Source organism: Salmo salar, chromosome ssa19, assembly GCF_905237065.1.
Source record: "Salmo salar chromosome ssa19, Ssal_v3.1, whole genome shotgun sequence".
Taxonomy (NCBI): Eukaryota; Metazoa; Chordata; class Actinopteri; order Salmoniformes; family Salmonidae; genus Salmo; species Salmo salar.
The window spans coordinates 87,943,403-87,955,232 of record NC_059460.1 but is presented as its reverse complement, the minus strand read 5'-3'; positions in this window follow the sequence as shown (position 1 = coordinate 87,955,232).

The window sequence follows — 11,830 nt, the reverse complement described above, 5'->3', positions numbered from 1 at the left end:
CATAGTGTCCGTAGAGTTATTTACTCTGAGAATTAGAACCTAACAATGGACATTAGTTATATAGAATGGTGTGTATAGACAGTTATATAGAAGTGTGTGTGGACAGTAGTTATATAGAAGTGTGTGTGGACAGTAGTTATATAGAAGTGTGTGTGTGTGTGTGTGGACAGTAGTTATATTGGGAAAGGGGGATACCTAGTCAGTTGTACAACTGAATGCCTCCAACTGAAATGCGTCTTCCTCATTTAACCCAACCCCTCGAATCAGAATAACCAGGGGGGCTGCCTTAATCAACATCCACGTCTGTCTATACACACCATCCTATATAACTACTGTTAACTGCCTTGCTCAGGGGCAGAATGACAGATTTCTACGTAGTCAGATTGGGGATTCGATCCAGCAACCTTTTGGTTACTTGCCCAACGCGCTATCCACTAGGCTACCTGCCGCCCTGGTGAGCATAGACAGGATGGTGTGTATATAGACCGTAGTTATATAGGAATGTGTGTGTGTACACACGATCTTGATGCATAGATTGGTCAGACCAACGTTGAACAGTCCTTACCACAGGTGCTTCCTGTTGTGAGTTTCTGCCTATAGGAGGGGAGAAGCCAAATGGAGGCATGATTAGGACTGTGGCCGTCCTGAAATTTTGACAGCTGATTATTGTCACGCAAAAGACTGCCGGATTCACGGTAATTAACAAACACGTTTAGCATCTCCAGGCCTCCACGCCTTTTGGAACATAAGTCAATTTAATATACACTATCACAAATCAATTTATTTTAAACCGGTTTAAAGAAACATATGAAGAAAATGTATTTCAGAAGAACAGAATGAATTGGCCAACTGTATGTTATCTGGTTATGATATAGACTGTAGACTTGTTCATTTATCAGACTAGATACTGTATTAACCGGTACAAGACTTCCGGTTTGGAGCTTGGAGCGAGCAGTCGCACTACTCTTCGCTCCACAGGTAATATTACACTTCACTACATTACAACGGCTTGATTTGTTTGATCTGAGCAAATTCTTCTTAGCTAGCTACATAGCCGTCTTTGTATCAAAGATAATTGTGTAGTTTTAGAGTAATTGAGTAATTATCGAGGCTAGCTATCTTCGTCCTCCTAACGTAGTCAACACTCCTAGCTGCTAGCTAGCTAGTCATCACTGCTAGCTAGCCAACTTAATCCGACCAGCAGCACTGCAGAAACTATTACATTACAACGTAACGACTTGATTAGTGTGGTGTTAGTGTTAGTTAGCCAGCTACATAGTTGTCTTTGCTGTCTCTGTATCTAAGATAGTTGTGTAGTTTGAGTAATTATCGAGGTGAGCTAGCCAGCTGCGACGCGGCGCCAGACTTAGTCAACACACCTAGTCATCATTAACCCACTGCTAGCTAGCCAACCGTTACCGACTAGCAGCGCTGTAGATACTAATACTTTACAACGGAACGATTTGACTAGTGTAGTGTTAGCTAGCTAGCTACTTAGTTGTCTTTGTCATAGCTCGATAATTGTGTAGTTTAGTAATTACCGAGGTTAGCTAGCCAGCCATCGAGGTCAGCTGGCCAGCTATTTCCGTCCCCCGCGACGCCATTTTTCCTAACCCAGCCAACTATTACCGACGAGCAGCATGGTAGAAACTAAATACATACAAGGAACGTCTTGATTAGTGTTATGTTAGCTAGCTAGCTACAAAGTTGCTTTGTATCACGACAAGGTGTAGTACTGAAACTATCAAGGTTACCTAGCCAGCTACACGTTCAAAGTCGACAACGCAGCCACTGCTAAGCTAGCCTACTCCACCAGCCAGCAGTACTGTATCATTTTAGTCAATAAGATTTTTGCAACGTAAGCTTAACTTTCTGAACATTCGAGACGTGTAGTCCACTTGTCAGTCCAATCTCCTTTGCATTAGCGTAGCCTCTTCTGTAGCTTGTCTACTATGTGTCTGTCTATCCCTGTTCTCTCCCCTCTGCACAGGCCATACAAACGCTCCACACCGCGTGGCCGCTGCCACTCTAACCTGGTGGTCCCAGCGCGCACGACCCACGTGGAGTTCCAGGTCTCCGGCAGCCTCTGGAACTGCCGGTCTGCGGCCAACAAGGCTGAGTTCATCTCAGCCTATGCTACCCTCCAGTCCCTAGACTTCCTGGCGCTGACGGAAACATGGATTACCACAGATAACACTGCTACTCCTACTGCTCTCTCCTCGTCTGACTACGTGTTCTTGCATACCCCTAGAGCATCGAGCCAGCTGGGTGGTGGCACTGGAATCCTGACCCATCTGTCTATCTCCTCATTTGAATTCCATGCTGTCACAGTTACCAGCCCTTTCAAGCTTAACATCCTTATCATTTATCGCCCTCCAGGTTCCCTTGGAGAGTTCATCAATGAGCTTGACGCCTTGATAAGTTCCTTTCCTGAGGATGGCTCACCTCTCACAGTTCTGGGTGACTTTAACCTCCCCACGTCTACCTTCGACTCATTCCTCTCTGCCTCCTTCTTTCCACTCCTCTCCTCTTTCGACCTCACCCTCTCACCTTCCCCCCCTACTCACAAGGCAGGCAATACGCTTGACCTCATCTTTACTAGATGCTGTTCTTCCACTAATCTCATTGCAACTCCCCTCCAAGTCTCCGACCACTACCTTGTATCCTTTTCCCTCTCGCTCTCATCCAACACTTCTCACTCTGCCCCTACTCGGATGGTATTGCGCCGTCCCAACCTTCGCTCTCTCCCGCTACTCTCTCCTCTTCCATCCTATCATCTCTTCCCTCTGCTCAAACCTTCTCCAACCTATCTCCTGATTCTGCCTCCTCAACCCTCCTCTCCTCCCTCTCTGCATCCTTTGATTTCCTCTGTCCCCTATCCTCCAGGCCGGCTCGGTCCTCCCCTCCTGCTCCGTGGCTCGACGACTCACTGCGAGCTCACAGAACAGGGCTCCGGGCAGCCGAGCGGAAATGGAGGAAAACTCGCCTCCCTGCGGACCTGGCATCCTTTCACTCCCTCCTCTACATTTTCCTCTTCTGTCTCTGCTGCTAAAGCCACTTTCTACCACTCTCAAATCAAAATCAAATCAAATTTATTTTTATATAGCCCTTCGTACATCAGCTGATATTCTCAAAGTGCTGTACAGAAACCCAGCCTAAAACCCCAAACAGCAAGCAAAGCATGTGAAAGAAGCACGGTGGCTAGGAAAAACTCCCTAGGAAAAACTCCCTAGAAAGGCCAAAAACCTAGGAAGAAACCTAGAGAGGAACCAGGCTATGAGGGGTGGCCAGTCCTCTTCTGGCTGTGCAGGGTGGATATTAAAACAGAACATGGTCAAAATGTTAAAATGTTAAAATGTTCATAAATGACCAGCATGGTCAAATAATAATAATCATAGTAGTTGTCGAGGGTGCAACAAGCACGTCCGGTGAACAGGTCAGGGTTCCATAGCCGCAGGCAGAACAGTTGAAACTGGAGCAGCAGCACGGCCAGGTGGACTGGGGACAGCAAGGAGTCATCATACCAGGTAGTCCTGAGGCATGGTCCTAGGGCTCAGGTCCTCCGAGAGAAAGACAGAAAGAGAGAAAGAGAGAATTAGAGAGAGCATATTTAAATACACACAGGACACCGGATAAGACAAGAGAAATACTCCAGATGTAACAGACTGACCCTAGCCCCCCGACACATAAACTACTGCAGCATAAATACTGGAGGCTGAGACAGGAGGGATCAGAAGACACTGTGGCCCCATCCGATGATACCCCCGGACAGGGCCGGGGGTATCACTCTAAACTCCTAGCATCTGCCTCTAACCCTAGGAAGCTCTTTGCTACCTTTTCCTCCCTCCTGAATCCTCCTCCCCCCCCTCCTCCCTCTCTGCGGATGACTTCGTCAACCATTTTGAAAAGAAGGTTGACGACATCCGATCCTCGTTTGCTAAGTCAAACGACACCGCTGGTCCTGCTCACACTGCCCTACCCTGTGCTTTGACCTCTTTCTCCCCTCTCTCTCCAGATGAAATCTCGCGTCTTGTGACGGCCGGCCGCCCAACAACCTGCCCACTTGACCCTATCCCCTCCTCTCTTCTCCAGACCATTTCCGGAGACCTTCTCACCTCGCTCATCAACTCATCCTTGACCGCTGGCTACGTCCCTTCCGTCTTCAAGAGAGCGAGAGTTGCACCCCTTCTGAAAAAACCTACACTCGATCCCTCCGATGTCAACAACTACAGACCAGTATCCCTTCTTTCCTTTCTCTCCAAAACTCTTGAACGTGCCGTCCTTGGCCAGCTCTCTTGCTATCTCTCTCAGAATGACCTTCTTGATCCTAATCAGTCAGGTTTCAAGACTGGGCATTCAACTGAGACTGCTCTTCTCTGTGTCACGGAGGCTCTACGCACTGCTAAAGCTAACTCTCTCTCCTCTGCTCTCATCCTTCTAGACCTATCTGCTGCCTTTGATACCGTGAACCATCAGATCCTCCTCTCCACCCTCTCCGAGCTGGGCATCTCCGGCGCGGCCCACGCTTGGATTGCGTCCTACCTGACAGGACGCTCCTACCAGGTGGCGTGGCGAGAATCTGTCTCCGCACCACGTGCTCTCACCACTGGTGTCCCCCAGGGCTCTGTTCTAGGCCCACTCCTATTCTCGCTATACACCAAGTCACTTGGCTCTGTCATATCCTCACATGGTCTCTCATATCATTGCTATGCAGATGACACACAATTAATCTTCTCCTTTCCCCCTTCTGACAACCAGGTGGCGAATCGCATCTCTGCATGTCTGGCAGACATATCAGTGTGGATGACGGATCACCACCTCAAGCTGAACCTCGGCAAGACGGAGCTGCTCTTCCTCCCGGGGAAGGACTGCCCGTTCCATGATCTCGCCATCACGGTTGACAACTCCCTTGTGTCCTCCTCCCAGAGTGCTAAGAGCCTTGGCGTGACCCTGGACAACACCCTGTCGTTCTCCACTAACATCAAGGCGGTGACCCGATCCTGTAGGTTCATGCTTACAAATCGAGAGTACGACCCTGCCTCACACAGGAAGCGGCGCAGGTCCTAATCCAGGCACTTGTCATCTCCCGTCTGGATTACTGCAACTCGTTGTTGGCTGGGCTCCCTGCCTGTGCCATTAAACCCCTCCAACTCATCCAGAACGCCGCAGCCCGTCTGGTGTTCAACCTTCCCAAGTTCTCTCACGTCACCCCGCTCCTCCGCTCTCTCCACTGGCTTCCAGTCGAAGCTCGCATCCGCTACAAGACCATGGTGCTTGCCTACGGAGCTGTGAGGGGAACGGCACCTCCGTACCTTCAGGCTCTGATCAGGCCCTACACTCAAACAAGGGCACTGCGTTCATCCACCTCTGGCCTGCTCGCCTCCCTACCTCTGAGGAAGCACAGTTCCCGCTCAGCCCAGTCAAAACTGTTCGCTGCTCTGGCACCCCAATGGTGGAACAAGCTCCCTCACGACGCCAGGACAGCGGAGTCAATCACCACCTTCCGGAGACACCTGAAACCCCACCTCTTTAAGGAATACCTGGGATAGGATAAAGTAATCCTTCTAACCCCCCCCTTAAAAGATTTAGATGCACTATTGTAAAGTGGTTGTTCCACTGGATATTATAAGGTGAATGCACCAATTTGTAAGTCGCTCTGGATAAGAGCGTCTGCTAAATGACGTAAATGTAAATGTAAATGTTATGATATAGACTGTAGACTTGTTCATTTATCAGACTAGATACTGTATGTTATCTGGCTATTCTTTATGATATAGACTGTAGACTTGTTCATTTATCAGACTAGATACTGTATGTTATCTGGCTATGCTACATGCTGTAGGCTAGTTCATTTAGCTGACAAGATATGCTTATAAGTCTTGTGCCATTATTTTATATGATTTAATAGTAAGAATATAAATGAACTTAGCAGAATAAAATGGTGACGGTTACTGACTTCCAAAATTGAAATATTAAATGTCCTTATTCATCTTACTGAGGGAGAGAGGGGAATGCAGAGAGTTTACATTCTGTCAGAACATTGAGGGAGGAATTTGGGCTGAGGTCAGATCAGATGAAGTGAGAAGAACAGGAGTCACTAAAGTCCTGTCTAGCAACAGATGTATTGGCTATCCAGATGTGGAAGGAGGAAACCGCATAGGAGGAAGGTTTAAATACCAGTGCTTGTGTAAATATATGTTTGTCTTTGCAACTGTTTGACGCAGTAGGTGAATAAACTTGGTTTGAACTTTTCCTAGTTTTCCATTAGATTCTAAATAAACAGTAAAAACTAAAAATAGAAAGGATATTTTTTCCATTACGGAGCACGGAAGTGGCTATGTTGAGTGTAAAAGTGATAATCTGAAACCAGTCCTTATACTTGATTTGTAATTATTTGGCAACTTTAGTTGTGAATGACACAAACCTTAGAATGTGTTACAAATCAAAACATATATGGGCTGCCTTGGTGTGACTATAGGCTGCCTTGGTGTGACTGTGGGCTGCCTTGGTGTGACTGTGGGCTGCCTTGGTGTGACTGTGGGCTGCCTTGGTGTGACTGTGGGCTGCCTTGGTGTGACTATAGGCTGCCTTGGTGCAATTGGGGGCTGCCTTGGTGTGACCGTGGGCTGCCTTGGTGTGACCGTGGGCTGCCTTGGTGTGACCGTGGGCTGCCTTGGTGTGACCGTGGGCTGCCGGTGACTGTGGGCTGACTGGCGGGGCTGCATTGTGGGCTGCCTGGTATGGGGCTGCCGTGTGACTGTGGGCTGCCTTGTCCTGCATTGGTGCGACTGTGGGCTGCCTTGGTGCGACTGTGGGCTGCCTTGGTGCGACTGTGGGCTGCCTTGTGCGACTGGGCTGCCTTGGTGCGACTGTGGGCTGCCTTGGTGCGACTATAAGCTGCCTTGGTGCGACTGTGGGCTGCCTTGGTGCGACTGTGGGCTGCCTTGGTGCGACTGTGGGCTGCCTTGGTGCGACTGTGGGCTGCCTTGGTGCGACTGTGGGCTGCCTTGGTGCAATTGTGGGCTGCCTTGGTGCAATTGTGGGCTGACTTGGTGCGACTGTGGGCTGCCTTGGTGCGACTGTGGGCTGCCTTGGTGTGACTGTGGGCTGCCTTGGTGTGACTGTGGGCTGCCTTGGTGTGACTGTGGGCTGCCTTGGTGTGACTATGGGCTATTGATGATCTGAGAAAGTAGCAAGTAAAGCTTGTCATCTGTTCCTTAACTCCGGTAACCCTAACCCTGACCCTAACCCTAACCTCAGGCTGCACAGCTAACCCTAACCCTGACCCTAACCCTGACTGCACAGCTAACCCTGACCCTAACCCTGACCCTAACCCTAACCTCAGGCTGCACAGCTAACCCTGACCCTAACCCTAACCTCAGGCTGCACAGCTAACCCTGACCCTAACCCTAACCTCAGGCTGCATAGCTAACCCTAACCCTAACCCTGACCCTTACCCTGACTGCACAGCTAACCCTGACCCTAACCCTGACCCTAACCCTAACCTCAGGCTGCACAGCTAACCCTGACCCTAACCCTAACCTCAGGCTGCACAGCTGTTCTCGCATCATATGAGCATATTTTCACCCATCAGACTATTCTCAATTTAATCATGTCTTTACTATGTCAAATTCGTTTAGATTTAGAGTGGCCCATTATCAAATGGACAGGGGCAGGGGGATAAATGTAATCTGTATGCACTCGAATAGCGAATGGAGGCTGTGCGCTTCCCAACGGTCCGTTTTCTAGGCTACTTCGGTTTTATAGCGGAACTGCTTAATGAGTAGCTGAGGAAATTAATATAAGAACACTTCTTTAACCCCATGGATCAACAGAGTGGCGATTTTAGCATGTCAATCTTTGTTGGCATACTCCCCCCATGTGATGCATGCCAGCAAAACCACTACACAACACTAAACAATTCAGTGTCACCGTTATAGTGCGATTAAACAGTACCCACAAACCTGCAGAGTCCCAACACCTTACCACTGCTACACCTGGTTATCAGCACAACACCTTACCACTGCTACACCTGGTTATCAGCACAACACCTTACCACTGCTACACCTGGTTATCAGCAGAGTCCCAACACCTTACCACTGCTACACCTGGTTATCAGCACAACACCTTACCACTGTTACACCTGGTTATCAGCAGCAACACCTTACCACTGCTACACCTGGTTATCAGCAGAGTCCCAACACCTTACCACTGATACACCTGGTTATCAGCAGAGTCCCAACACCTTACCACTGCTACACCTGGTTATCAGCAGAGTCCCAACACCTTACCACTGTTACACCTGGTTATCAGCACAACACCTTACCACTGCTACACCTGGTTATCAGCACAACACCTTACCACTGCTACACCTGGTTATCAGCAGAGTCCCAACACCTTACCACTGCTACACCTGGTTATCAGCAAGCAACACCTTACCACTGCTACACCTGGTTATCAGCACAACACCTTACCACTGCTACACCTGGTTATCAGCACAACACCTTACCACTGCTACACCTGGTTATCAGCAGAGTCCCAACACCTTACCACTGTTACACCTGGTTATCAGCAGCAACACCTTACCACTGCTACACCTGGTTATCAGCACAACACCTTACCACTGCTACACCTGGTTATCAGCAGAGTCCCAACACCTTACCACTGTTACACCTGGTTATCAGCAGAGTCCCAACACCTTACCACTGCTACACCTGGTTATCAGCAGAGTCCCAACACCTTACCACTGCTACACCTGGTTATCAGCAGAGTCCCAACACCTTACCACTGTTACACCTGGTTATCAGCAGAGTCAACACCTTACCACTGCTACACCTGGTTATCAGCAGAGTCCCAACACCTTACCACTGCTACACCTGGTTATCAGCACAACACCTTACCACTGCTACACCTGGTTATCAGCAGAGTCCCAACACCTTACCACTGTTACACCTGGTTATCAGCAGAGTCCCAACACCTTACCACTGCTACACCTGGTTATCAGCAGAGCCCAACACCTTACCACTGCTACACCTGGTTATCAGCAGAGTCCCAACACCTTACCACTGATACACCTGGTTATCAGCACAACACCTTACCACTGCTACACCTGGTTATCAGCACAACACCTTACCACTGCTACACCTGGTTATCAGCAGAGTCCCAACACCTTACCACTGTTACACCTGGTTATCAGCAGAGTCCCAACACCGTACCACTGCTACACCTGGTTATCAGCACAACACCTTACCACTGCTACACCTGGTTATCAGCAGAGTCCCAACACCTTACCACTGCTACACCTGGTTATCAGCACAACACCTTACCACTGCTACACCTGGATATCAGCACAACACCTTACCACTGCTACACCTGGTTATCAGCAAGTCCAACACCTTACCACTGCTACACCTGGTTATCAGCACAACACCTTACCACTGTTACACCTGGTTATCAGCACAACACCTTACCACTGCTACACCTGGTTATCAGCACCAACACCTTACCACTGCTACACCTGGTTATCAGCACAACACCTTACCACTGCTACACCTGGTTATCAGCAGAGTCCCAACACCTTACCACTGTTACACCTGGTTATCAGCACAACACCTTACCACTGCTACACCTGGTTATCAGCACAACACCTTACCACTGCTACACCTGGTTATCAGCAGAGTCCCAACACCTTACCACTGCTACACCTGGTTATCAGCAGAGTCCCAACACCTTACCACTGCTACACCTGGTTATCAGCAGAGTCCCAACACCTTACCGCTGTTACACCTGGTTATCAGCACAACACCTTACCACTGCTACACCTGGTTATCAGCAGAGTCCCAACACCTTACCACTGCTACACCTGGTTATCAGCAGAGTCCCAACACCTTACCACTGTTACACCTGGTTATCAGCAGAGTCCCAACACCGTACCACTGCTACACCTGGTTATCAGCACAACACCTTACCACTGCTACACCTGGTTATCAGCACAACACCTTACCACTGCTACACCTGGATATCAGCACAACACCTTACCACTGTTACACCTGGTTATCAGCCCAACACCTTACCACTGCTACACCTGGTTATCAGCAGAGTCCCAACACCTTACCACTGCTACACCTGGTTATCAGCACAACACCTTACCACTGTTACACCTGGTTATCAGTACAACACCTTACCACTGCTACACCTGGTTATCAGCAGAGTCCCAACACCTTACCACTGATACACCTGGTTATCAGCAGAGTCCCAACACCTTACCACTGCTACACCTGGTTATCAGCAGAGTCCCAACACCTTACCACTGCTACACCTGGTTATCAGCACAACACCTTACCACTGTTACACCTGGTTATCAGTACAACACCTTACCACTGCTACACCTGGTTATCAGCAGGCAACACCTTACCACTGCTACACCTGGTTATCAGCACAACACCTTACCACTGCTACACCTGGTTATCAGCACAACACCTTACCACTGCTACACCTGGTTATCAGCAGAGTCCCAACACCTTACCACTGTTACACCTGGTTATCAGCACAACACCTTACCACTGCTACACCTGGTTATCAGCACAACACCTTACCACTGCTACACCTGGTTATCAGCACAACACCTTACCACTGCTACACCTGGTTATCAGCACAACACCTTACCACTGTTACACCTGGTTATCAGCAGAGTCCCAACACCTTACCACTGCTACACCTGGTTATCAGCAGAGTCCCAACACCTTACCACTGTTACACCTGGTTATCAGCACAACACCTTACCACTGCTACACCTGGTTATCAGCAGAGTCCCAACACCTTACCACTGCTACACCTGGTTATCAGCAGAGTCCAACACCTTACCACTGCTACACCTGGTTATCAGCACAACACCTTACCACTGCTACACCTGGTTATCAGCCCAACACCTTACCACTGATACACCTGGTTATCAGCACAACACCTTACCACTGTTACACCTGGTTATCAGCAGAGTCCCAACACCTTACCACTGCTACACCTGGTTATCAGCAGAGTCCCAACACCTTACCACTGTTACACCTGGTTATCAGCACAACACCTTACCACTGCTACACCTGGTTATCAGCAGAGTCCCAACACCTTACCACTGCTACACCTGGTTATCAGCAGAGTCCAACACCTTACCACTGCTACACCTGGTTATCAGCACAACACCTTACCACTGCTACACCTGGTTATCAGCCCAACACCTTACCACTGCTACACCTGGATATCAGCACAACACCTTACCACTGCTACACCTGGTTATCAGCAGAGTCCCAACACCTTACCACTGCTACACCTGGTTATCAGTACAACACCTTACCACTGATACACCTGGTTATCAGCAGAGTCCCAACACCTTACCACTGCTACACCTGGTTATCAGCACAACACCTTACCACTGCTACACCTGGTTATCAGCACAACACCTTACCACTGTTACACCTGGTTATCAGCAGAGTCACAACACCTTACCACTGTTACACCTGGTTATCAGCAGAGTCCCAACACCTTACCACTGATACACCTGGTTATCAGCAGAGTCCCAACACCTTACCACTGATACACCTGGTTATCAGCACAACACCTTACCACTGTTACACCTGGTTATCAGCAGAGTCCCAACACCTTACCACTGCTACACCTGGTTATCAGCAGAGTCCCAACACCTTACCACTGTTACACCTGGTTATCAGCAGAGTCCCAACACCTTACCACTGCTACACCTGGTTATCAGCAGAGTCCCAACACCTTACCACTGCTACACCTGGTTATCAGCAGAGTCCCAACACCTTACCACTGATAC